General features: G+C 39.1%; 1 pseudogene; it reads left to right on the top strand.

Annotated features, from left to right (window-relative positions):
• The first annotated feature begins 2,107 nt into the window (after positions 1–2,107).
• On the top strand, positions 2,108–3,308 carry LOC116268907 (annotated as a pseudogene).
• Positions 3,309–27,911: the final 24,603 nt, after the last annotated feature.

Here is a 27,911-nt window from a genome sequence, read left to right as displayed (position 1 = left end):
ATTCTCTGACACTAAAGCTAAGTAAGTCTTTACAGAACCTCAACACACCATTTGCTTGAACATGTATGCTTTTTCACTGTAGCCTTTCTAATCAAGTCCAAACTTTTTAGCCCAGCATTTGAGATGGTCCATTCATTATCTGACCCTACCTTGCCTATCCAACCAGATAACACTCATTAGAACATAATTCCTGAACCCATATCTTTTGCTTTAGTCAAAGAATTCCCCCTAACGCCACCTTCTTTCCCCAAAGTACACCAAGTATTCAGAATGTCTGACTTTCCATTATCTAGATGCTACACAGCTTTCTGGACTCAATTTCAACTTTGCAGTGAAGCATTTCCTGGTAACTTCAGAATTCTTATCCACTTTTCTAAATGTCCACAACATAAGTCATGTGAATCTAATTATACGCTATCACTTTTAAATAATTTTTTTTCCACTGCTTTGTGTTATAAAGTTGCCTCCTCCTGCATTGCAAGTAGTTGGAGGATCTTGATAATGAGAAGTGGTTTTATTTGTTTCTTTAGCCGGAGAGCAGTTATAAAACTATACACTATGTTTGGTGTTGAGTCTTAATTGTCACTATTTAAAATCTCTTTTTATAACTTTAAAGGTCTTAAATGTGTAACTGCATTTCTAAGAGGGAAATTTCAATGCCCCTGTGTAAGGCCTGAGGTCATTTAGTTGAAGACAAGTTGAAACAGAGTCACAAATTCTCCCTTAAGTATGTCAGTTTTGTTCAGTTCTTTGCATACTTTCCCTGTGCTGAGTTCCCCACCAGCAGACCCTGAGACAAGGATTTATATGCAGGTGATAGGAAGAAAGTGCTGCAAAGACACTTGTAGAGAGGAGGGCCAATGGGACAATGAAGAGGAAATCAAACAAGGGTGCAATTTGAGGCAAAGTTCCAGCCTCAGCCAAATCCCAGAAGAGCTCTGGAGGTGAATTCTTCATGCACTCGTCATTAACTACAGACTGATCTAGTGGGACATCAATTCCCAAGTACTTCCATCCCCTGTGCACTGCAAAAAACTTCCAGGAGCCCAAGGACAGACAGACTTACAGCAAACACACTGAGGCTGGAGGATGAGCCCAGAAACAGCGCATAGACTCCAAGGGAATCTGGGTGGAGTGCAGTGTCTTTATCAGGATCTTCCTGGTTCTGTAACAGACATAACATGAAGGGCTCTTTTATTTCAAATGCCTGTATGTACATAGAAAAAAAATGTTAAAGGATACAAATCTAATTATTAATGGTTGGCTGTGAGATTCGTGAAGGGAGACTTTCACATTTGACTTTCCGCATTTCTACATTATTAGACTTTTATAACAAGCATTACTGTTGTAAGAAAAAAACCTGAACAGATTTTTCCACCAAAAACTTAATGATGTATTGTTTTATTTATTATGACATGTTTTGTTGTTTGTGTTGCAAATAACTCTCGGAAAGTAACACCATCTGAATAAAAATTGATTTATCTAGGCTGTTAAAATGCTCCAGTCCATTCATTAACAAACTGCATTCTCACCAAGCATAAATGATTACCATGGTAAGCCCAGAAAGAAATAAACCTTGTTAAGACTTCCATAAGAAGTGTTATTTAACTGGTTTTGTAGTCTGTGGCCACTAGAATTTTGGCTCTAATTCTAAAATATGGTCCACTAATCACATATAGCCTAATCTATATTGCAGCAATAATTTTAAGTTATCTTTAGAAGTGTAATTTAAAAGTACTTTGGAAATACAGATGAAAGGTAGAGTCACATTTGGTTATAAGGAATGTCTTGACTGCTTTGAATATAATTGGGTAATAGCAATTGGTCAGACCTGTGCATTGAAAAGAGTAATCTGATAGCTACATGTAATATAAATTGGAAGGGCAAAAGAATGGTAGAAGTCAGAACTCTGCCAGAATAAATCAGCTAAAAGGCAGTGAAGATGATAAATAATGAGAAAGAATCAAGCACTTGTCCTACCTTTCATATAGAAGCTGTACTACTGATAATGAAATAGTAGATGAGAACAATGATGATTTAAAAACATTAGAGGACATATGATCGTGATAGTGGAGATAAGAATGAGCAGAAACTACTTAGGGGCTGAGGAAACAGCACAAAGATGACCGAGATAGTTCTTGTTTCAGGGATATAACGTTGAATTTTTAAGAAAATACTGATTTTAAAAAATATATACAATTTTACATTTTATATTTGTTAAATATACCTCAATAAATCTGGGAGAAAAATAAAAGCGTCCCAGTTGATTCTAATGCGGAAAAAAAAAAAGAACTAGGGCTGCGTGCACGGCATGATGGCGGTGGAGTACGTGCCTGAGGAGAAGGGATGCCGGCCCGGTCAGGCCTTGGCGCGGCCTCGGCGCGGCCCACGCGCTTGGCTAACACGCTCGCTCCTGCCTTCCGCCACAAGCCAGCCATCGCGGAGGCCTCGTCCACCAGAGGCCGGGTGCGTCTCATGGAGTTGGAGCTGTACTTCCTCATCGCGCGGTACCTCTCGGCGGGTCTGTGTTGGAGAGCGGCCCAGGCACTGATGCATGAGTTGGAGCAGCACCAATTGTTGCCGAAGAGGTTGGACTGGGAGGGCAATGCGCACAACACGAGCTACGAGGAACTGGTCTCGTCCAATAAGCATGTGGCTCCTGATCATCTGTTGTATTGCCGGCGCACTGGTGCTATGTTGGATAAAGAAATTCCACCCAGTATTTCAAGAGTCACTTCTTCACTTACCGCAGCAAGGCAGTCTTTGCTACGTACAGCGAAAGGTACCTTAATTTGAGGAAGTGTTCTGCTTCATATCAATAGCTTAATAATTATTATAATTGTGAAGTAATGTAAGCATTGTGGAAGAAAGGTGATAATGTAACTATAAATCACGCTGTGGACTATAAAATTCTCTGCATTTAGCATAGAACATTGAATTTCATTACCTAAGTGTTTAAAATGGGTCCTTCTGCATTAAAAAGTTATAAAGATATAGATGTTAAGCTAAAAAGCTTGAATTTATTCTGAGATGTGTTTGAGGTTTTATCAACGTGAGTTCCTAATTTTCCATTTTGTAGCTCACACATAATTTCATTGAATGTAATTGTATGTGTCTAATAAACTCTTTAAATGCTAGAATTTCATTTGATATTTAGATTCTGAAAGCCCTTTGTTATAAAGGGAAGTGATTTTCTAAATTTGGTAGCAGCTTGAAAACAAGCATCAAAAAATGTAAAATTCCATGGTTCTTTTTTTCCTAATTTCATTTTTTGCAAAGTTATGTGCTAGCAAAATGTTCGGAATTGCTATTCTTTTTCTGTTAGCTTGGTGATATATGACTTGGACTAAGTGTGTGTATGTGATATAATCTTTGTGTACATGTGACTAAACTGCTAATAGCCAAATACTGTTGGTTTTTCTGATCCTCAGCATACATCAAGTTCATTCCATGATTTTGTTTTTATTATTATGAGCTATTGCTGATGCAACGCTGTCTCTTAGATGCACCACCAGTATTAAGGTTAACTGGGAAAGAAAAACCCTCCCTCTTGGTTCTGTGCCAGACTGGTTTGTTAGCTTTAGTTGTTTCTTAGTGCCCTAGTCATGCCACACTGTGGCACTAATCAGGAAACTGTTTATATTATTCCTCTTCTGCGTCCCTATTCACTTTGTAATTATTCTATTTTAGCTGGTTATATGGTAGTTATTTAGTGGCCTGTTTTCCTTTGTTTTCTTTGCTCGTGTCAAGTTCCATGTCGTTGTTTTGTGATGAGCCATGATTTAGAGGCGGCAGACCTTAGAAGAGACTTCAGCAAGCTGCTCCAGGGTAAAGGCCATATTTTCTATTTGTTTTGTACTAGTACCACAAGAGGATGCCTTGTAACCGCTCTTTGGTCATGATTGTGGTAATGAATCCATCCATGTAAAATGCAATATGCCTGTTAGTTTGGGGCACCCGAGGCTCAATAGAGGTTTAGTATGATGCCTTCCCTCTCTCCTCTGAGTTGTGAAGAAACTAATTTCTCACAGGGTGACTGCTTATAATCTATGTTCTGCCGCTATCTCCTATAGAGGAGAACAGACTTTTTATTTTCTTAGTGCATTTGCTGGTAGGTCAAGGAGGGATGGACTTTGAATTAGTGTTCAGATTCACAGATCCTACATATGTGCTCTTCAGTAGAGGACTTTCTGTGATCTTAAAACAAAGGGAAAGCTATATAATTTATCAGTACTTCCAAAAGAGAGAGACTAAAGTCATGGCAGTGTTGGCCAAATTAATTTTAAAACTGAACAAGTCATGAATTTTCATATAAATCAAAGACATGAAATTTTTCCTTGTAAGAGCTTCCGTTTTTGAAAAGTTGGATCAGTTGTTAAGACCTTTTATTTTTAATACTGCATGGTATAATTCCACATTGAGAAATAAACACTTGGCATTAAATGGGACTTGGCGTCAAAAGATCTGGTTTTCTGGTCCATTTTTACCAATCATTTGCTGGGTATATCTTTAAAGGTCCTGGAACCTTTGAGTCTCAGTTACCTCACTTGTAAATTGGCAAAAATACCTACCTCAACTCTGGTTGCTGTGAGGATTCAATGAGATAACGTATGTTGAAAGCACCCTGTGAACTGTAAAGGGCTACACAAAAGTTAGTTGTTGTTGCTGCTGTATCTGAGACGTGTTAATTTTTTTTTCCTTCAGAAATAGTCAAACTTACAGGGCTTTTCTATTAAATTATATTAGTTGGTAAACAGTTTATTACAATGTAAAAAAAGAATTAATATGTGAATACAAAATTTTGATATTTTAAAAGCACAGTTGCAGCAGTATTGGAAACTAAAACAACGGCATAGGAAAACATGGCGAGAGAAGAAAAAAATACCTAGAAGGGCAAATATTAACAGAATCAAACTTTATCAGAGAAAAAAAATGGCCTCAGATTCTTACTTTGACGTTTCTGACTGAATTTTATACCTTTTCAATCGGCACTTCTAAGAAGTTTGGCACAAATTTGAGGAATGCCAAATTTGTCAAAGACTCCTCAAACACTAAGCAGTACCTATATCCGAGTTTAAGTTAGCCAGAAAGCAGAGTTACCCATAACACCACTTTCTTTTACTTCTCCCTTCCAACTTTTATTTTAGATTCAGGGAATACATGTGCAGGTTTGTTATATGAGTAAATTGCATGTCACGGGATTTGGTGTGTGTACAGATTATTTCATCACCCAGGTAATAACCACAGTACCCGATTACTTTTTCTATCCTCACTCTCCTCCCACTCTCCACCTGCAAGCAGACCCCAGTGTCTGTTGTTTCCTTCTTTGTGTCCATGTGAAATAGTAAATTTTAAATATAGGTGGATTTAGACATAAGGATATTTGGCAGGCAATGGAAATAGGTGCCTGGGGCTTTGAAAAGGTTGAAAATGTAGATTTGAGCCATCACTAAAAGGGTGATAGAAGCTACAAGAGTACATAAGATAAGCAAAGGACAAACAAAACTGGAGAGAAAGAACAGGGAATGCAATCATGGATAGTACTTGGAAGACAATTGGGAGAGGTTACTTAGGGGTGGGGAGGATTTAAAAAAGTAAAGCATCCCTGAAACCAAGAAATGAAGCTGATGTTCGAAAATGTAAGGGAAGAATATTTTGTAAATGCAGAATATTTTGTTGATTTTTCACTGTAAAAAGTTGACTTATAAAACAACTCTATTTTCCATCAATTTTCACAGCTCGAGAATCAGTCCCAGAAAAGATAAAAATTATTTTTCTACCGGACACAGCGGCTCATTCTTGTAATCCTGGCACTTGGGAGGCCGAGACGGGTGGAACACAAAGTCAGGAGATCGAGACCATCCTGGCTAACACAGTGAAACCTCATCTCTACTAAAAATACAAAAACCAAATTAGCCAGGCGTGGTGGTGGGCGTCTGTAGTCCCAGCTACTCAGAAGGCTGAGGCAGGAGAATGGTGTAAACCTGGGAGGCGGGGGTTGCAGTGAGCCAAGATCGCACCACTGTACTCCAGCCTGGGGGACAGCGAGACTCCATCTCAAAAAAAAAAAAAATATTTTTCATTCTACATTATTGAGAATTAAAATTACTCAAAGAAATATATTGCATTTTATCTGGCTAAATTCCTCCCAGAGAATACAACTCTTGTTCAAAATGTATTCAAATTACCCCTTTGTCATCAATGACAAAATTTCGAATTCTGCAACCTTTGGTCTACCTAGGAAGGAATTAAACCTTTTCTTTTGAGTTACTAAAGATTTCATGGGCTTAAAGTATAAGCTAACATAAACACACCAAATATAGCATGCAATTGTGAGTCAAATAATTTGAGTCAAGTAACCAAGCTGGAAAACACAAACTGGGATAAGCAAATATAAGAAATTATATGAAGATCCAGAGGTGTGCACCAGTTGACAAGCCATGTTTAGGTACAGGAAGGATACAGACTTGAGAAAGAAGGGAAAATTTCACAGGTTAGAGCATACAAGCAGAGTCTAGCACATGAATGATATTCACAGCCTTGGGATCATGGTATCCTGTTGCTCTCGCCTGATCTATGCCTCACTCAAGGGCTTACTTACTTTGCTACAGAGCCTTGACCTGAATTGTCCTACATCTTTTAGCATCTTTAGATGCTAAAACTTCCAGAAACCTTTAAGTATTCAATTTATTACTCATCTTCAGATTACTAATATTTGTTCCTGTCTCATGTTTTTTCCTAGCAGCTCATACCCTGATCCAAAATTCATATTATACATATTTTTTTCTTTTTGGCACTTTATAGATTGTGCTATTAGCTATTTTCAGAAATCCGATTAAACCTTAGACCCTATATTTAAAGTTTAATATTTTTATCATCACCACTGAATTATTCTGTGGTATGAAAGTGACCCAAATTTTCAACATGAAATATATTTGTTATCCTGCCTATTTGCAGTTTGGGAAATCATTTTCACTGCTCAATGGCTTGTATCATATAGGTGCCACTTGTATTATTTTAAGCACCTATATACATCCCTGTTATTAAAGTGATTAAAATAAATATACTTACTGAATGTTTGAAGGAACTTTATAACATTTTTCCAGAAACATCTGTTCAATGCCACTAGATTCTGTGTTTGCACCACCCAAAGTACGCTATAGTATACTTGAGAGTTGATTTGCGCCATTGATTTCATATAGTTTTTGTACATGGACTGAGAAGTAATTTTATTCTCCTTGTCATTCAACATTTTCAAGGATTCATCAGCAATAGCTTTGTATAATTTGCTCTCTTTTTGAGAAGTAAAAGAAAAAATTGGACATGTATGTGTTGCCATCCTAAATAGAAAATTAATTCTATGTAAATCTGATAATACGTGTCAGGATAATAATTCTTAAAATATCTAAATTATTGACTGTTTTGGTAAGGACTATGTATCAATTTTTCATAAAACATATTGACATGTTACTGATTTATATGCCAATCCCCTGTTACTTGGCACCATAGAAAAGTTCTTTGTGTAAGATAAGGAATAAGGAGGAGTATGAAATCAGAGCCTGCTCAATATGCTAAAACTTCAGTTGATCTATTTATAGAAGTAAAGTGATTCAGATCAAACAGCAAATCTCTGCTTATTTTCTTCCCTTGCCCACTAACAATCTCACATACTCACCAGCATATATTCCACCTTTGCATATGTGACAAATTCAGGACAGTTTAATATAATTCTGCAAACATGGATTGAATTCATTGTATATGTGCATTGTTCTTTGCACTACGAGAAGGCAGAGATAATTGGTACAGCCTCTACCCTCAAATAGCTTATAATCTTATAAAGGCAGATGGATAGCTAACTATATATAATACCAAGCAGAATAAAATAAATCTTTACACAGATGTAGAAACAAAATAAAAAACAGAAACGGAGATTAATTCTTGTTGAGAAAAAGGAATCACTGTAGGCTGTCTAATCATTGAAGAGTACTTGCTTTTCTAATAGGAACCTTCAATATTGATTTTTCTGTAAGTCATTGCAAATGACCAAAACAACACAACTGATTTTATATATTTCACTCGATATGCCACTGATCCCTGAATTCATTAATTCAACAAATATATATTAAGCGTCTATTATGTGACAGGTATGTTACCAGGAATGCAACGATGGAGATGATTTGGGGTTTTTTTGTTTGTTTCTTTGTTTCTTTGTTTTGAGATGGAGTCTCACTCTCTCACCCAGGCTGGAGTGCAGTGGGGGCAATCTCAGCTCACTGCAACCTCTGCCTCCCGAGTTCAAGCAATGCTCCCTGCCTCAGCCTCCTAAGTAGCTGGGATTACAGAAGCCCACCACCACACCTAGCTAATCTTTGTAATTTTTAGTAGAGATGGGGTTTCACCATGTTGGCCAGGCTAGCCTTGAACTCTTGTCCTCAGGTGATCTGCCCACCCTGGCCTCCCAAATTTCTGGGATTACAGGCATGAGCCACTGTGCCCAGCCTCAGTCTGGCCCTCAAGGAGACTACATTCTAATGGATAGAGAAAAGACATGAAAACTAATAAATCTTATAAATATTAGAAGTTTTGGAGTAGAACATAACTAAGACATAAAGGGAATAAAAACACATATAGCAGTCAATTCTTTTTCCTAAAAGTGTGAAGTCAAACATCACTAATTATCAGGAAAATGCAAATTAAAAACCACAATGAAATACCACCTTACAGCTGGGTGCAGTGGCTCCTGCCTGTAATCCCATCACTTTGGGAGGCTGAGGCAGGCAGATCGTCTGAGGTTGGGAGTTTGAGATCAGCCTGGCCAACGTGGAGAAATCCCCTTTCTACTAAAAATACAAAATTAGCCAGGCATGGTGGCTCATGCCTGTAATCGCAGCTACTTGGGAGGCTGAGGCAGGAGAATCATTTGAACCTAGAAGGTGGAGGTTGCGGTGAGCCAAGATTGTGCCATTGCACTCCAGCCTGGGCAACAGGAGTGAAACTCCATCTCAAAAAAAAAAAAAAAAAAAAGAAAAGAAAAGAAAAAGCAAAGAAAATACCAACTTACTCCTGCAAGAATGGCCATAATTAAAAAATCAAAAAATAAATGCTGGCATGGATGTGGTGAAAAGAGAACACTTTATTTTACACTACTAGTAGGAATGTAAACTGGTACAACCACTACAGAAAACAGTATGGAGATTCCTTAAAGAACTAAAAGTAGAACTACCATTCAGTCAAGCAATCCCCCTACTGGGTTTCTGCTCAAAGGAAAAGAAGTCATATGAAAAAGACACATGCACATGCATGTTTATAGCAGCACAATTCACAATTGCAAAAATAAAGAACCAACCTAAATGCCCATCAACCAACGAGTGGATAAAGAAAATGCAGTAAATATATACCATGGAATACTACTCAGCCATAAAATGGAACAAAATAATGGCTTTTATAGCAACTTAGATGGAGGTGGAGGCCATTACTCTAAGTGAAGCAGATCAGGAATGGAAAACCAAGTATTGTATGTTGTCACTTATAAGTAAGAGCTAAGCTATGAGGACACAAAAGCATAAGAATGATACAATAAACTTTGGGGACTTAGGGGGAAGAGTGGGAGTGGGTGAGAAATAAAAGACTACATATTGGATATGGTGTACACTGTTCGGATGAGGGGAGTGTACCAAAACCTCAGAAATCGCCCCTAAAGAATTTATCCATGTAACCAAAAAACAACTGTTCCTCAAAAACTATCAAAATTATTTTTTTAAAGCTGAAAGATAATAGAGACTGTTTATTTCATTCCCTTTGGTTGACTACCAAAACTTCAAACTAGCAGGACAATGATCGCACAAAATCGAAGGTACAAGTGAGCACAAGCTGCTCCTGATGCATTGCTAGTTCCTCAAGAAGTGTCCCTAAAGCTCACTGTGCTTGGTGGGAAGAAACCGAGGTCAGAGGATTCAGAACCCCAGGTTCTCAGACATTCAAACTTTTAGGCTGTGGAAGGGACTGTGTTGTCACCCACAAGTCTGCCTATTTAGCAGACAAGAAATTCTTGCTGTACCACAACTATATACCTGCTAACTGCAGCATCAGGCCTATAGCAGACTTGCCCCTGGCCTACCAAGAAAGGGTTCATAGAACATGGTGATTTGAACACACGCACACACACACACACACACACGCACTTACTTATCACCATCACCATTCAAACTTGGCCAGAATAACAGTAAAGAAAAAATTTTAAGTAAAATATAAAAACAAAAACAAAAAACACACACAAGGACAAAGAGAGAAAATGGAGACAACAATATATAAGGCTTATCAGCAAAATTTTGGAAAAGGGAAAGAGTATATGCTATGGTTTGAATGTGTCCTTCAAAATTCATGTGTTGGAAACCTGATCCCTAATGCAACAGTGGTGGGTGGTAAGGCCTAATAAGAGACAACTGGGTCATGAGGTCTCTGCCCTCATGAACGGATGAATACAGTCATCTCAAGAGCTAGTTAGTTACCACAACAGCAGGTGATTTATAAAAGCTAGCCTGGCCCCTCCTGCTCTGTCTCATGCTTGCTTCCATCTTCCATCATGAGAAGGGGTAGGGGAAAAGTATATTTAGACAAGAATTGATGTGCGCCTGATCTAAGGCAATAGCAAAGGGGAAGGAGATATAAGGACTGATTTCCAGGCAGTTTCAGAGTTAGAATCACCATTACATGTCTGAGTAGATGTGGATGTTCAGTGAAAGTATCTAGGATGACTCCCAAGTGTGCACGGCAGGGAACCGGAAGAATGATAATGTCTTTCCCTAGCAAAAGGGAAGGGTCCAGGGAAAAGAAGGTATCTGTTTGGAACATGCTGAGTTGTCATGACCCTACATGCAACTTTCTTTCAACCTGAGCATCTGTACTGGTTCTATACTCTGCTTGGAACTCTACCTAACCCCTCCCTGGATCATATTAATAAAAGCATGGATGAAAGTAAGAATAAATAATTTACAACTACAACCAAATTCACCTTTTACTGCATTTTTGTGTTCCCTTCCAATCTCTCTCTACCTATATAATTTTACTTAGTGATGCAATTTTATACTCAGCTCTTTTCACTTAAAATATTTTTCAGTATGCTTCCCTGTTATTCCATAGTCCTTATAATTACTGCTTTAGTAGCTGCATAATATTAAATCAGGTGGTACATTTTTATTTTACTTATCATCTCCACTATTGTCAAACATTAGGCAGTTCAAATTCTTTGACTATTTCATTGGATAATGTTGTAATGAGAATCCTCGTGCACATATCTTTGCATTTTGTCTTTGTGGATATTAGGAAAGTGATTTTTCTTTAGTGCCAGTCTAGTGCAATAACTCAAAAATAGAAGAGAATTTTATGGATGCCTTTGGTTTGCACAGTCTCTGGAACCTTTTTTCATGTCAAATCGATGTCCCTTCTGGGTTCCTTTGTGCTCACTGCCAATGTCACCACATAATAAATGATGGCACTGCGTTCCACTGACCCCGGGCCTTACTCCAGGCTCTTTCACCCACCTCTGCCACCATGTCCTGCTGTAGACACACATCTTCCCATCCCTCAGCCCTTCAAATCGATGACACAGCTAACTATCCACTTGGTTTGGTTCTAGTGTTTGGAGGTGGGGGTGTGTGGGCAACACACTGGTCTACAGATTGCCTTGACTCTAGCCAGCCAGGAATCCTAACCTGCACCTAGGCCTAAGACATCCTACCGCGTGCAGGTTCAGCTACCTGGAATGCAGTATGTTTAAGAGGAGGAATCAGACATAACGAAAACAGTGAGGCTAGTTCAAACTGTTAGGATCACTTATTTAAAACTGCCTTTCCTACATTTCTCTCACCACAGTGGTTCAGAGCGTGAACTCCACAGTCAGATTTGAAGATGTGTCCCCTGGAGAATTTTGCTTAGCCTCTGTGTACCTCAGTTTTCTCATCTCCTAATTGGGGGTAAATACATATATATATGTAAGTGCTTGGAGTGTGGCACAAAGGAAGCCTTCATAAAGGTTTACTATGATTATTTTCCTCACAACTCTGGGGAAATTAATGTAATTAGCAAGGTCTCCTAGAAAGACATAACGCTCAACAGAAAATAATAATAACTAGATACGTAGAGCACATATGAGAGATGTCATTCTAAGGACTTTACGCATGTCGTCTATTTAAATGTCTCAACACCACCTGGTGCAGATGCTATGACTCCCATTTTAAAGATGAGCAAACTGAGGCACAGAGTGTTAATCACCTACCTGATATCTCACAATAGGATCAAGATACTGGAACTCAAACCTAGGAATATGATTCCAAGGATATACTCCTAACCACTAGCCATACGGCCTCTCTGAACAAAGCAGCAGAAATGTAGTGGCTCATGGAGAGGAAAGTGGCTAACAAATTACCTAATTTTTTAACAATTAGATTGCTCTGTTGCTGCTCCAAGGGAAAATTTAGTCGAGTTCCAGGACACTAAAAACTATTTACAGCCTTCCACCTCCCACTTTACTTAGTGCTTTGAACAACGTCCAAATTGAATTCAGCACTTATGATCTTTCTTCTAATGCCATTGTGAGTTAATGGTTCTTTTAATCTACATCTTATCTCTCAGCTGTTGTCTTTGTGGCTGTTCCTGATTCTTAAAGTGTCAGATCAAGGGATATGAGACTTCCATAATTCCTTCAGAGTTTAAGATTAATGAGAAAAAAAAAAACATGTCTGGTGTCAGTTAGATGATAATGTTCCATAGTTCTGTTTTAAACTTTAGGATGCAGAAATTTGCTTCTAAATAAAAGGGAAAAAAAAGAAAAAACACTTTGTCTTGTGCTCATTATGCAGATGAGAAACAGTAAGGAAACAGCTGTATGAGTGCCCAGGCAGGACCTCTTAGGATAAAAAAAAAAAATTGATAGTAATATTCTTTATATCTAAACATACTGTTACCAAATCACCATTGGTAAGGGCTATGCTGTGACGGTGTTCAGTTTCTCATACTGATAATGTGAAAAAAGCAGAAAATGCTATCACGTGGAGAGGACAGATGATCGAGATAAATTTGGAGGGCATTCTGCCTTTGAAGACAGCATCTCAGAAGTTCAAGAATATACTGGAAGTGGGGAAGGAGAGAAGAGAGAAGATGAAGAGGTAAGGAAAGGTCATATGATAAAAGGTCTTTAAAGCAATCCAACGTGCTAAAGAATGTGACTAGCTTTTTCTGTAGATAATAGGACACCACTAAATGATTTGATACTGGAGTGACCAGCATTTTTGTTTTTTAATGGATTTCTGGTTAAGAAATATATTTCTGGTTTCCTAGGTAGGATGGAGGGAGGGGCAAGGACAGAATGAGATTAGATGGCAAAAGAGTGTGGAGATTGTCTGCAAATAGGGTAATAAGCCAGGGAAAGGATACTGCCGAGGGGCCTGGCACTCCCGCAGCAGCAACGGAAATGGAAGGGTGGGAGATAAACTTGAGAAAGATCTGGAAGGCAGAAAGGACGAGTACTAGTAGAAGGTTACATATGCTTTTTGAGAAGTTGGGGGTATTCTAGGAGAATGTTTCTTTATTTTTAAACCCATGATCCCTTCTTAATAAAACCATCACACTTCCCCTTGGAAACATTCTTATGTATGCCTCTAGCAGAACATGCCCTATCCCACCACACTTAAAAAACACTTCTCTTTAGTTTATCCCTATTAGTCAGGAGATAATGTGTCAAACTTTATTTCTGTAATGTGTATTAAAAACAAAAATTGTTTCCAAATATAAAATTACATTTAATGTAAAATATAAATATTCACTCTACAGAGTAATCAAGACAGACTAATCTACTTCCCCAGGAGCTATCCCAGCACAGTGACTCTAGTAGGTTAACAAGCATTAACTTTTTTCTCAACCTACTAGAGTCATGTCCTGGAGTAGCTCCTAGGTTTCTGGTTTGGGCAGAAAGCTCAATTGTGGTCCTTAAATAAAATGGTGAAAACAAGAGAAGAGGTTTAGCAAAACGAATACTGAGTTTAAAGTGAATCAATACAACGCACTAAACTATAAAGCACTGGAGATAAGAGACCATTTCTTAGCCTTGAGTTACCTAAAACAGTAGGTAAGTGGCCTGTAACTTCACAAAAGTGCATTAATCTGAACTAGGGTGCCTGCGAGACCTCTGGAAGCAGATGCAGAGACTGGGAAAGGCAGGATTAGAGCTAAGGAGACAGGTCTGAAGGGACACGTTACTTTGGGGATGATAATGGAATAAGTAATGATGGCTTTAAACTTTTACTCCCGATTCATTTGGAAAAACTAATGACAGCTATCAGTTTTTCTATATATACATATGTGCACAATAGTGCATACAATCTCTGGGAGATTCATCAACACTCTGAAGTCTCCTTGGATACTTTAAGGGATTGTAGAGCCTAGATAAGAATCTCTGTACCAGTGATAGTTGAATCCTGGCTTAGGTCAGCAAAGTCCAGGAGTGAACAGGAAGAGAAGAAAGGTAAGAACAGAGCCCTGGGGAAACCAATGCTTAAGACACAGACAGAGGGAGATGATCTCCCAAAGATGGGCACAACAATCATAGAGGTACCAAGAAACGGATGTAAGTGCTTTAATTAAATGAAGAAATGAGATTTCTTCAAAGAGGAAATGGGGTCACATAATGCAGAGAGACTAAGCGGATTATTAGTAGGTAGCACTTGGATTTGGGCACTTGTGAAGGCTTGCTCTTTGTTGCCCAGTTTTTATTCTTCTGCCTTCTGGTAAGAGAATTCCAGATTTTCTCTGTTCCCAGGAAGATTTTCTGCTTTACTCATTCTCAGCCATATGAATTGTGTAGGAACTAACCACAGCACTAGTTCCATAGGGCTGTGTCTCCCTGCCATGAGTAACGGGTTCATAGATGGGCATGTAAACGTAAGATGGTTTAGGTGAACCTCAGGATTTTATTGGAAATCCTGGGACATAGATGTTCCAGATTGTGAACAAGGAAGCAAATGGCCATGGGAGTTGATGGCAGCCTTCTCAAGACAGAAAGTCAGCAAGAAACCAAGTCATCAGTCACCCTGATACATTACCAAGTCAAGCCTTTTCTAAAGCTAGATCTACCTCTGGACTTTTCAATTTCATGAGCTCATTTAAATAAGATCTGCTGATAGTTTTAGCAGAAAGCATCCTAGCTGATAACATCTCTTTGCAAGAACTGTCTCAGTAAAATGATGGTGACAGAAAAAAGAAAGTTGTCAGCTAAGGAACGCTTGGGAGATATAATGCTTCAGTCACCCAAAATACATGTATTATTCTTGCGGCAGATTTATTGTGGTCATTTAAAACATAATATTAGTGTCTTTGTTTTAAATTTCTTTCCTCATATGGGCTTTTGGGAACATCAAAGGACAGTGTATTCTTTTTTTAATCCTTTTCTAGGGCATAGGTGATAGAAGAACAGCTTAAGTGGGGCTTCCCCTAGTTTGTTAACATACATTGGTCAGCCAGCATTTAACTTTTTATCCACCACTTTTCCTTTCTCATGTAATGTTATACAGTGTAGCCCTGTTGACTCTAGATTTTCCAACTCAAAAAAGCACAGGTAGACATTCTAGTGGAAGTTCCCTATCCAAACCTCAGCTCTCCCCTGGACCAATGAAACAGCACGCACACCAATATGCTTCTTTATTTTCATTCTTGCCCACTTTCAGTTGCTCTCTGCACAATAGAGTGATCACTCTTTAAAATGGAAAGAGGTCATATTCAGAATTGCCCAGCTACTTTCCCCTGAACTTGGAATTAAATATTTAATAGGATTTTTTGAGAATCAAATTAGGTTATACTTGTAAAGAGCCAGGAGTTGTGGCTATGCCTGCAGTCCCAGCACTTTGAGATCCTGGGGTGGGAGGATCACTTGAACCCAGGAGTTCAAGGCTGCAGTGAGCTCTGACCACACCACTGCACTCCACAGTCTGGGAAACAGAGATACTCTGTCTCCAAAAAAATAATAATAAATAAATAAGAGAGCTTAGAATAATGCCCCTCATGCCTAAAAAAGTGTTAGCCTCATTATTACCTGCTGTTTGCTCTGCCTGAAATAACCTTCTCCCACCTTGTCTGCTTAATAGCATACATCCATTTCAAGGCTCAATTCAATCTCCTCCCCTTTCCTTAGCAAAGCTAAGGAAGTTCTGCTCTGCACTCCCACAGACCCTAGTTTGTAGCTCTGTAATGTAACTTCCTGAATGGAGGTGCAATTTTCTATTTACTGGTCAGCATCAGGAAGCTCTGGAGAACTTTGTGTACCCAACACAATGTCTATCATTATGTGACTAACATGTTCTATGAATAAGTGGAATTATGTTCACTACTGTCTCTTTGCCCTCAGCTTCTAGATCCCAAATATTAGCAAATTATCTTATCCTCTTACAAAGCCCACATTCCTATTTATTGTAATGAATTGGTGATCATTTTACCTGCTGTTATGGTTTCCAACAACTGACCAGATGTAAAGATAATCTGCTTACCTGTCAGTAATAGTAATATTTGTTTTCTAGAGCACCTATTGTGCTGAAGAGACCCCAAAGGGATATGGAGCTCCTGGCTATGAGTAACTGGAAGGTGGTATACCTGAAGGAATGTGTCTCTGCCAGGATTTTGGTAATGCACTTAATATCACTAATCAGTTTCTTTGCCTTTAAAACCACTCTCAGAGTTGCTATGCAATTCAAGTGGAATAACAGAAACAAGAACTATTTATAAACACCAAAGGACTATAAAACCTATATCAGCCATTCTGAAACTTGACAGTCTAGTGCTATACTGTCCAATATGGTGGACACTCACTACATGTGCTACTGAGCACTTGCAATGTGGCTGGTCCAAAATAAGATGTGCTGTATGTGTAAAATTCATTACCGGTCTCAAAGACTTAGTATGAAAAAACAAGTGCAAAATATTTCATTAATAATTCTTAAGGCTGGGTGCAGTGGCTCACGCCTGTAATCCCAGCACTTTGGGAGGCTGAAGTGGGCAGATCACCTGAGGTCAGGAGTTAGAGAACAGCCTGGCCAACATGGTGAAACCTGTCACTACTAAAAGTACAAAAATTAGGTGGGCATGGTGGCGGGCACCTGTAGTCCCAGCTACGTGGGAGGCTGAGGTGGGAGAATTGCTTCAACCCGGGAAGCAGAGGTTGCAGAGCTGAGAACATGCCACTGCACTCCAGACTGGGAGACAGAGTGAGACTCTGTATCAATAATAATAATAATAATAATTTTTACATTGAGAATATGTTGAATATTTTGGATATAAGAGATTAAATAAATATATTATTAAAATCAATTTAATCTCCTTTAATCTGGCTGTTAGAAATTTTTAATTACGTATTTGGCATACCTTATATTTCTATTTCTACTTCTCTAGACAAGAACTCTCAACTTCTTATGCATTTACAAACATATTGTCATGGACCTTGGTGTCAAGTATGCCTTGCAAAAAGGCATTTCAGATGACTTTTCCAACTCTTTGACCAAAGGGGTTGAAATATTTGTGATTTTTCATACTTGTGGGGACCAATATTACATTTTTTTAAAAAGCCAATCAAACAATGGTGGTACCATGAAAGTCAACCCGGAGTTGACCTCATTTACTTACTAATGTTTTTACTCCCTTCCTTGGTTTCTATAGTATTTCTGTCACGTCTATGTCCTTGACGCTATAAAATTATTTCTAATTCAGAGTAGAGAATTATCTAGGTCTTGTTCTAAATATGCACAATTAATATTACAAATGTTGGTATGAGTAGCAAAAGTAAAGTTTATTTCTTATTCTACCAGAACTACTTAAAATGTCAGCTGAAACAGATTTGTTTTCTGGTGGCTACTTTGGGAATTTCTCCATGAGCTACCTGCCTTTCATACTCATACAATCTCTTCTCAGAGCATTAACTTGTTTCTTAACCATAAATGAAATGGAAATCTAGTCACTTCTCCATTTCTCTGTTGGACACAGAAGTGAAAATAACCTTCCTATAAAAGCAATGGGATGATGGTGCAAAAGAGAGAAAATCAGTTACTCTGTGGTTTGAGCAGTAAAGGGTAAAATGTGGGGCCATTCTGATGAAAGGTAGGGCCTCATCAACTGTCACTGCAATTCTACTTTAAAGGAATTATAATCTTTTAATTAAAATGTAAGCAGAGAAGCATGACTACAGAGGAGCTGATGGCATCTCAATGGCCAAAAAAAAAAAAAACAATGCAGCCTTTTAGTCATCTCTGTTATGACATTATTACCTGAGCCACTGAGGGGAGAGGAGATTAAGTGTGGCAGGAGATGAGTATGTGTTCTGGGTGTTTTGGGTTTGTTTTGGTGTGTGTATATGTGAGTTCTTAAAACTGGGCCATTTCATTCATTGGTTCACTTAATAAATATTTACTGACATCCTCTATGTACCAGGGCAGTGTAGTAAGCCTAGGAGACACAGTACTGAACAAAGTCCCAAACCCCAAGGACTTTACATTCTAGTCGAAATTCCATGGAGAAAGCCATTTACCTATGCCTATAATTTAAATTTCTCTTAATAGCCTGCTCCAGTGGCCTGCATTTTTCACCTTCTATCAGCTCCACACCAACACTGGGGCCATATGAATTAACATGACATACACATAGAATCCATTTTTAGAATTCACAGGGAACTGGGGATGATGGAGATTTAATTCTGGAACCCCCTTCCCAACTGGCAAAGCCTTCAGAGTTTTATAAATAACTCCTACTGAAAGGAACACTCTGTCCTTTTCTTAGGGCTGATAAGAAAAGGGAGCCCTTGTTACCTTTGGGTAAACAGCAATCGCCTTGTTCTTTGTCATCCTCCCTTCTCTCCTATTCACTCTAATTGCTCTTTTTGGTGCCCGCCTCCCTGGGAGGGAAGGGGGAGGGAACAGAGTGCTAGAGGATACAGCGTCGGACTGTGGTGATGCCTCAGTGTGAAAAGGGCATTCTATATGTGAGACAGAAGTCCACTTAAGGAGGTCAAGTCCTGATCCTATCATGAACTAACTAGGTGACATTGGGCAAGCCACTAAATGTCCTTGGGCCTGATTTCTGTAAAGTGAAGGTATTGAAGTAGAAAAACCTCTAAGACTCTTCTCAGTCTTATTAGGCCTTTAAATAATTTATGTAGCACAAGAATAAGTGAAGACAGAGAAATTAGAAAGTAGAGAACTAGGCCAAGAAGGAATTTGTGGGCCATATTTAATATTTATTGATAGCAATGGAAGATCAGTAAGGAGAGAAATCCAGCGTGCCCTCCAAAAAGCGACTTCAATAATGTCACCCAGTGAATAAAAGAACAGAATTTTTCCTACAGCATCTCTTAGCTATATTTTTTAGTAAGACTCAACCTATTACACAGGGGCAATTTCTCAACTGGAAGTTTCATATCCGTATTATTCCGTTTTCATACTGCTATAAAGAACTGCCCAAGACTGAGTAATTTTTAAAGAAGGTTTAATTAACTCACAGTTCAGCATGGCTGGAGAGGCCTCAGGAAACTTACAATCATGGCAGAACGCGAAGGGGAAACAAGGCACCTTCTTCACAAGGTGGCAGGAAGGAGAAGTGTCAAATGAAGCAGGGAGAGCCCCTTATAAAACCATCAGCTCTCATGAGAATTCACTTACTATCACAAGAATAGCATGGGGAAACCACCACCATAATTCAGTTGCCTCCACCTTGTCTCTCCCTTGACATGTGGGGACTATGGGGATTACAATTCAAGATGAGATTATCAATATCTGCAGTAGTCCCCCCACATATTGTTATAGTCATTCTATTTTATTACTAGTTATTGTCATTAATCTCTTACTGAGCCTAATTTATAAATTTAATTTTATGATACGTATGTAGAGAAAAAAATATAGTATATATAGGGCTCAGCGCTATCTTCTGTTTCAGGTATCCACTGGGGGTCTTGGAATGTATCCTCCTACACATAAAAGGGGATTACCAAATATAGATTTGTCTACAACTGTAGCCAACTGTTTTGTTGGAAGTAACACAATCTCTGAGCCTATTTTCTATCAACCAATATAAACCCTGAATCTGGTATTTTCCAAAAACAGCTTTTTGCCCTGAAACCACAGGCCTAAGCTAACACTGCTGTCCTTAAACATAAAATGCACACATACTGAGGGACGTTTTACCCTGGAAATTTTTAGGGTGTGACCTAAAGACTGGATTTTAAAAAAAAACAGCAGGAAAATATCTTCTACATTTTTCCTTTTCCTCTGCTCCCAAATTGGAAAATATTCACATGGGGAATCCTTAGAAACCAAAAAAAAAAAAAAAAAACAGTTTTTTCAAAATGCCTAATTTTTCCAGTCCTTCACATTTCTAATAATGGTGGGCCTGGCAGGTTCCACAAATGTTTTCCAAACACTACACAGACCACATAACTGATATAAATAGAACTAGGTCTAAATAACTAATGAAAATAGCACTCAGGGCCCCTGTGGAGGCCATCTGGGAGATGATCCCTTCCTAATGAGCCTGTGACTTCAGGGAGTCACAGATTCACCCATTTCGATCCAAACCCTTTTGGAGAGATTGGATGACACTTTCTTTTCTTGGGGGTGGGGGGTGGCGACATAATTAAAAGTGTGTGTAGCTCAGTGGGGAGAGGGCAGGTTGATGAATGGAGAATGACAAAGATGATGCATATGTCTAAATTCCAAAAACTAAAGCATGGTAAGGAATAGGGATAGTTTTTGCGGCTGAATCCCTCTACTGCTGAAAACATTCAATTCCGTGCTCTTTTCTCCCCAAATTCTCTGTAAATACTCCACATTAAACTCATAGCATTTATTAAAATATCCTGTATTTACTTAACCATCAGTTCTGTTTATTAGGCACATTCCTGATGGAATTTGCTCAGCATTTTGCTTCCCACCCCTGTTTATTATGTCTACCCACTACCTGACTGATGCGAGAATAAACCTGGAGCCTAAGGGTGGTTGGGAAAATGAGGAAGGGGTAGCCTTGTAGGGCAGTGAAGATTACCGGGAGGAGAAGCCTGGAAAAGGTAGCTGAAATTGGAGTTGCTCTCTTAGAGTGGATTTAAATGGCGAAATCAATGGAGTCATTCAAAGCTAAAAGAAACCATTTGAAACATCTTTAACAACTGAATCATTCATTTAACCATTTCGTAATTTTCCATCCATTTTGCTACTTTTCAAACTCTGGGAATTTATCATGAAACAATCCCATCAGATAAATGTAAATTTTAAAATTCCTCTAAGAATGCTCACTACTCAAAGTATCCTTAAACGAAAGCATTTAGAATCAGCCTTGTTAAATGTTTCTGAAAAGTAGATATTTCAATGGACTGTAACTATACCAAGATGGGAAGTGTCTGTGGGCATTTCCATATGGTTTTGGAATTACACACTAGCTTCCTGGAATTATACACACAAAGAGGCCACATTGCTCTCTGATTATTGGATGTAATTTAAGATAACATGCTTTTTAAAATTGAAAATTCTAAAGCCATAGTAAAGTTCAACAGTGAATTAAAAAATCCATGTGATGTGCACACACACACAAATACATTTTAATTTTCAATACCTTGAAAAGTAGTAAAGAGAGTTCTACATTCAACATGTCCATAAATGTTAACAATTTAAAATGTAAAATAATTATGGATCCTCAGGAAACAGGCACAAAACACAACATTTTAATATTTAAAACATTTAATTTACAAATTTTTTCTAAATTTAAAAATTATATAGTTTGCAAAAATGTATCATAAATTAGACATTACTCTAGCAGAATTCAGAACTCTTTCTTATTGGAATTATTGAGGCTACAGAGCTGTGTAAAAGTGTAAAAATAGAAAAATCTATGTAAGATTTTTTTCTTAATTCTTGTTTTATCTTTTTACGGCTCTTAATGCCCTTCAACCACTGAAACACATTGCCTACTTTTCTCAAGACACATAAGTTTGCCGTTCCTGACCATGCTCTGCTTTTTCTTTCTTATCAAATCTTTCTTAACCTAGGTCTCATCATCCCAGGGACCTCTGTTCCACTTTATACAATGGTACTGAATCATCTGATAAGCGTATTCATGATATCTAATACCTTTTATCCCAAACTTGCCTAATAACAAAAATCAGATCATTGGCTAATTAAAAACATCAGTTCCTGGACTTCAACCCACACCTTCTAAATCAAAATCTGTAAGAGCTAGGCTTGGCAATCTGTGCTTCAGTCAAGCATGCCCATGTGAACCCTATTATCTGACAGGCGTGGGACTGCTGGATCAGTGATTCTCAGCCCTGGCTAAATAATACATTCACCTGGTGGTACTCAGGCATTCCCTGGAACAATCACGTCCGAGTCTCTGTGGGTGATGCCTGAGTATCAGTGGATTATAAAAGTTCCCTGGGTGAATCTAATGTGCAATCAGAGATGTGAACAGCAAACCCATGTTTCTCAACATTTGGTCCACAAAAACTCTGCATCAGAATCACCTGGAGTGTTCTGGAACAATGCAGATTCCTGGACCTCCATCCCAGACTTACTTGATCAGAATCTTTGGAACCTGGGCATCTGAGTATTTACCAAGTGCTCCGGGTAATTCTTATTTACACAAAGTCTGAAAATTCTCTCCTTAGAGCAGATGTTCATGTGTAGGGGAGGAAAATTTCTCCTCCACCCTCCTAGGATTCCACCGGGGCATAGAAATTAAACTGCCATGAGACATGAATGAGAGAAAAGCATACAGATTTTACTAACATTTTACATGCACTTGAGGGCCTTACAAGAAAATAAAGACCTGAAGAAATGAGCAGAACAGAAAGTGTGTATACCTTTATGAGAGGTGACAACATGCTAGCAGCCCTCACTCTCCATGCCTCCTCGGCCGCGGGGTCCACTCTGGTGGTGCTTGAGGAGCCCTTCAGCCCACCACGGCACTGTGGGAGCCCCTCTCTGGGCTGGCAGAGGCTGGAGCCGACTCCCTCTGCTTATGGGGAGGTGTGGACGAAGAGAGGCGTGGGCGGGAACCAGGGCTGCGCATGGCGCTCTGGCGCTCGCGGGCCAGCTCGAGTTCCGGGTGGGCGTGGCCTCCCCGGGCCGCACTCAGAGTTGCCGGCCAGGCGCCACTGGCACAGGCAGTGAGGGGCTTAGCACCCGGGCCAGCAGCTGCAGAGGGTGTGCCGGGTACCCCAGCAATGCCGGCCCGCCGGCGCTGCGCTGGAATTTTTGCTGGGCCTCAGGTGCCTCCCTGCAGGGCAGGGCTCTGGACCTGCAGCCCGCCATGCCGGAGCCTCCCCTACTCCGCCCCCGACGTCGGGGGCTCAGGTCCGCCCCTAGCCTACCTGACAAGTGCCGCCTCCTGCCCGAGGCACCTGGTCCCATCGACCGCCCAAGGGCTGAGGAGTGCCGGGCGCACAGCGCGGGACTGACGGGCAGCTCCGCCTGCAGCCCCAGCGCAGGATCCACTAGGTGAAGCCAGCTGGGCTCCTGAGTATAGTAGGGACTTAGAGAACCTTTTTGTCTAGCTAAGGGATTGTAAATACAGCAATCAGCACCCTGTGTCTAGCTCAAGGTTTGTAAATACACCAACCAGTACTCTGTATCTAGCTAACCTAGTGGGAACTTGGAGAACTTTTCTGTCTAGCACTCTTGTCTAGCTAAAGGATTGTAAACAAACCAATTGGCACTCTGTGTCTAGCTCAGGGATTGTAAAGGCACCAATCAGCATTCTGTCAAAATAGACCAATCAGCTCTCTGTAAAATGGACGAATCAGCAGCATGTGGGTGGGCTGCCTGAGCCCGCGGTAGCAACCGCTTGCGTCCCCTTCCACACTGTGGAAGCTTTGTTCTTTTGCTCTTTGGAATAATAATGCTCTTATTATTGGTCACTCTTTGGGTCCATGCTGCCTTTATGAGCTGTAATACTCACCACGAAGGTTTGCAGCTTCACTCCTGAAGCGGGTGAGACCACGAACCCACCAGAAGGAATAAACTGTGAAGGCGTCTGAACATCAGAAGGAACAAACTCCAGACACACCACCTTTAAGAACTGTAACACTTACTGCAAGGGCCTGCGGCTTCATTCTTGAAGTCAGACCAAGAACCTACCAATTCCGGACGCATTTAGACAAAGAAATGATACATTTGGATTATCAGCAGTGAATTGTGGGGAAGTGACTAAGAGACATATTGGGGAAATCTAGTGGAAGATAAGGGTTATTTCAATAACTTGGTTACTTATCACCCGATCTCTGGGGATAAGGATGTTCTTCTGGTACAGGGAAGCATCTTTCTTACAGGAAATGTTATGGCCTGCTTTTCGGCAGAAAAAGGGAGATCAGAAAGTCCTTCCTGCACCTGCTGTTTCTTAAGTGACTTCAGCTTGAAAATAATCAATATGCCATCCACACAGCCAACAGATACATGAAAAATGCTCGACAACATTAATCACTAGGGAAATGAAAATTAAAACCACAATGAGATTTTCACCTCGCATCTGTTAGAATTGCTATTATCAAAAAGAGGAAAGATAACAGTGTTGGTAAGGATGTGAAGTAAAGAAAACTCTGGTATACAGTTGGTGAGAATGTAAATTAGTGCAGCCTTTATGAAAAACAGTATGGAAATTCCTCAAAAAACTAAAAATAGGCTTATCATATAAGCCAGCAATCCTACTACTAGGTATATATACAAAGGAATTAAGATCAGTTTGTCGAAGAGATGGCTGCACTACCATGTTCACTGCAGCGCAATTCACAATAGCCAAGATGTGGAGTCAACCTAAGTGTCCAACAGTGGATACGTGGACAAAGAAGATATGGTACATATACGTGATGGAATACCATTTGGCCACAAAAAGAGGAAAATTATGTCATTTGCAACAACATGGACAGACCTGGAGTACATTACAATCAGTGAAATGAGCCAGACACAGGAAGACAAATACTGCATATTCTCACTCGTATGTGGAAACTAAAAAAATTGAAAACATAGAAGAAGCAGAAAGCTAAATGGTGGTCACCAGAGACTAGAGAGTGAAGAGAATAGGGAAATGTTGGCCAAAGAATATAATGTTTCAGTTAGGGGAATAAATGATAACTATTTGAGGTGAAAAAAAGCAATATGCCACAGCTGCATATTCTGGGGTAGCATGTCCTGAATTCCTTCAATAATTAGAGTACATATCAGAATTGTGAAGAGATGATCCTTGCCCACCACAACCTCTGCACCAGCCATTCTGCCTTAAGAGACGTGGTGTGGGTCCGGACAAGTCCTGTCCTGCCATGCTCTTTTATGTGATTTTGATACGTAGTTTCAGTTAAACACAATTATATTGAATTTTAATAGATGAAAATGTTATCAAGGCGAATAAGTTTGAGAAATGCTCAATCGTATGTTCTCTTTGATTTTCACAGTACACTTTACCAGCGTGGAACACATTCTGGGGAAACCTGTTTCAATTTTAAAAGATATATATCGTTGATTTTTTTTGTACTCTTTTATAAAGTACACGTACATTTTGTCAATGAACTCTCAAATCACAGTTTAGAACACTAGATTAAGAAATGTGAAGTGACTGTCTAAGAACTCTGCTAGTAAATGACTGAATGATCTTGACTACAATTCTTTGGATTCTTCCTTCTGAGGAGATCCCATAGTCTTACAGCCCATCCCTGTGATCTAGGTAGTACAAGAACCACATAAAAATACAGTGATGAATAGCAGGTTTCATGCATTTCTTTTGCAGCTGTTATTTTTTCTTTTGAAATATTTCCTTTGAACTGATTTCCCTACTACTATGAAGAGGAAGGGAGGGAAGATAACACCCCAGAACAGGTGTTTGTTATAATGGCGGCCTCCTGCTACCAGATGACCCATATTATCTCCCATCTGTCACAAACCTAATTCATAAAGAATGAGAAATAGCACATTTTAAAAAAATTCTCTATATGCAATCCTTTGTTCTGTTGCATTATTTCACTGATACGTTAACTGTATTTTTGATGTCTTCTTAATCTAGATGCCATACAATAATATTAATTTTAATTTTTAAACAATTTTAATGGATGCCAAATAGTCAAGAACACAACTATACATGCAATATTCCAACTAAATGATAAAACCCATTGAAAGGAGGGCCATAATACTCTTCACCTTCAGCCCATCTCTGTGATAGTCATTCGGGCCAAGTAAAATTATTGAATCCATTTGAAATGGTAGGAAAGCAATTCGAATGGTTACTTTTATTTTTTGAGACAGGGTCTTCCTCTGTCACCCAGGCTGTAGTGCAGTGGCACAATCACAGTTCACTGCAGCCTCGACCACAGAGACTCAAGCCATTCTCCCACCTCAGCCTGTCAGTCGCTGGGACAACAGATGTGAGCCACCACTCCCAGTTTTTTTGGTTTTTTTTGTTTTTTTTTTTTTTTTTTTTTTTTTTTTTGGTAAAGATGAGGTCTTGCTATGTTGCTCAGGATGGTTTTAAACTGCTGGGCTCAAGTGATCCTCCAGCCTCAGTCTCCAAAAGTGCTGGGATTACAGGCACAAGCCACCTTGCCGGGACCCCAGATGGTTACTTTTAAAGTAAACAGCTAGTAGCAAGTCGAGTTACCAGCTTGCTAAGTAAATGACTTTAGCCATTATTTTCAAAACATGAAAAATAAATACAGCCTTTTCCAGCTGAAAATAAAACCTTCCAATAACCCAACAACCCTGTGAAAATTAGACACCCAAATAAATTGTCTAGAGTGAGTGACACACCAATATTTAATGCAAGTTCAGTGACTTTATCTCTACATCCTTTTATCTCTGTAGAGACACAAGTGATTATATCAGTGCAGATTATTTTAGCAACTTAGTAAAGGAGAGAACATTTTTCATTTGAAAACATTGCCTAGCTTTTATTATATGTCTCCCCTAACATTTTGTTTCCTAGTAAAATATTTGGGGAGTGTATCTCAATATTAATACATTTAAAAGTGAGGCTATTTTGTTTCATCTCTTACGTTGGGGTTTAAATGACTTGGTGTCAAAGAAATCTCTTGTGTTATTACATCCTGTTTTCATCAGCTATAATGTCCTAAGCATGTTCATGCTAAGGTGTGCTCCTGAAAGTTGCTGGGAATTTTTGAAAAATTGAATCATATTGCAAAATACTCTAAAAATGTTTGGTATGAAAAAGAGACTGAAGATGACTCATTTTATAAAGCAATATGTCTATTTTTTCCTAGGAGTTCTGCAAGACTGGCCCAGAAAGACTGACAGCAAACTGGGGATTACCAAGGGTGATGTCAGAAACAGACAAAATGCAGGGTATGGCATTAAGTAGGCAGGAAGGAAAAAAAAGGTCAGATAGGCCAATGTTGATTCACTGTGAAGGCTAGAGAATGGAATTCATATAGGAAAACAAATTGGAAAAAGAAAGAGTTCAGTAAGAACATGAAATATTTAGTCTCCCATTTATTCACTGAGTATTTATTGAGATCATACAACGTGCTGGTCAGTGAGCAGTCAACTAACTGTAGAGATACAGCTGTGAACAACAGAAACACAAGTCCTGTCTTCATGGACATTACTGTCTCATCTAGTGTTGCTCAGATTTGGGGAATGTAAGCCTCATTCATATGGACACAAAAACAAATCCTCCCAGACAACTAGTGCTAACTTAAATTAATTGTATCACAATGGTAAATAAAAATATATAAGCATACAACTAAATATTAATAAATTATATATCCAGCTCTTATATGGTTGTATTAGTCTGGTTTCATACTGCTATAAAGAACTGCCTGAGACTGAGTAATTTATAAAGGAAAGAGGTTTAATTGATTCACAGTTCAGCATGGCTGGAGAGGACTCAAGAAACTTACA

This window comes from Papio anubis, chromosome 9 (genome assembly GCF_008728515.1).
Source record: "Papio anubis isolate 15944 chromosome 9, Panubis1.0, whole genome shotgun sequence".
Lineage (NCBI taxonomy): Eukaryota > Metazoa > Chordata > Mammalia > Primates > Cercopithecidae > Papio > Papio anubis.
Note: the sequence above shows the minus strand (reverse complement) of the source record. Positions and strands in the feature narration are given on the sequence as shown.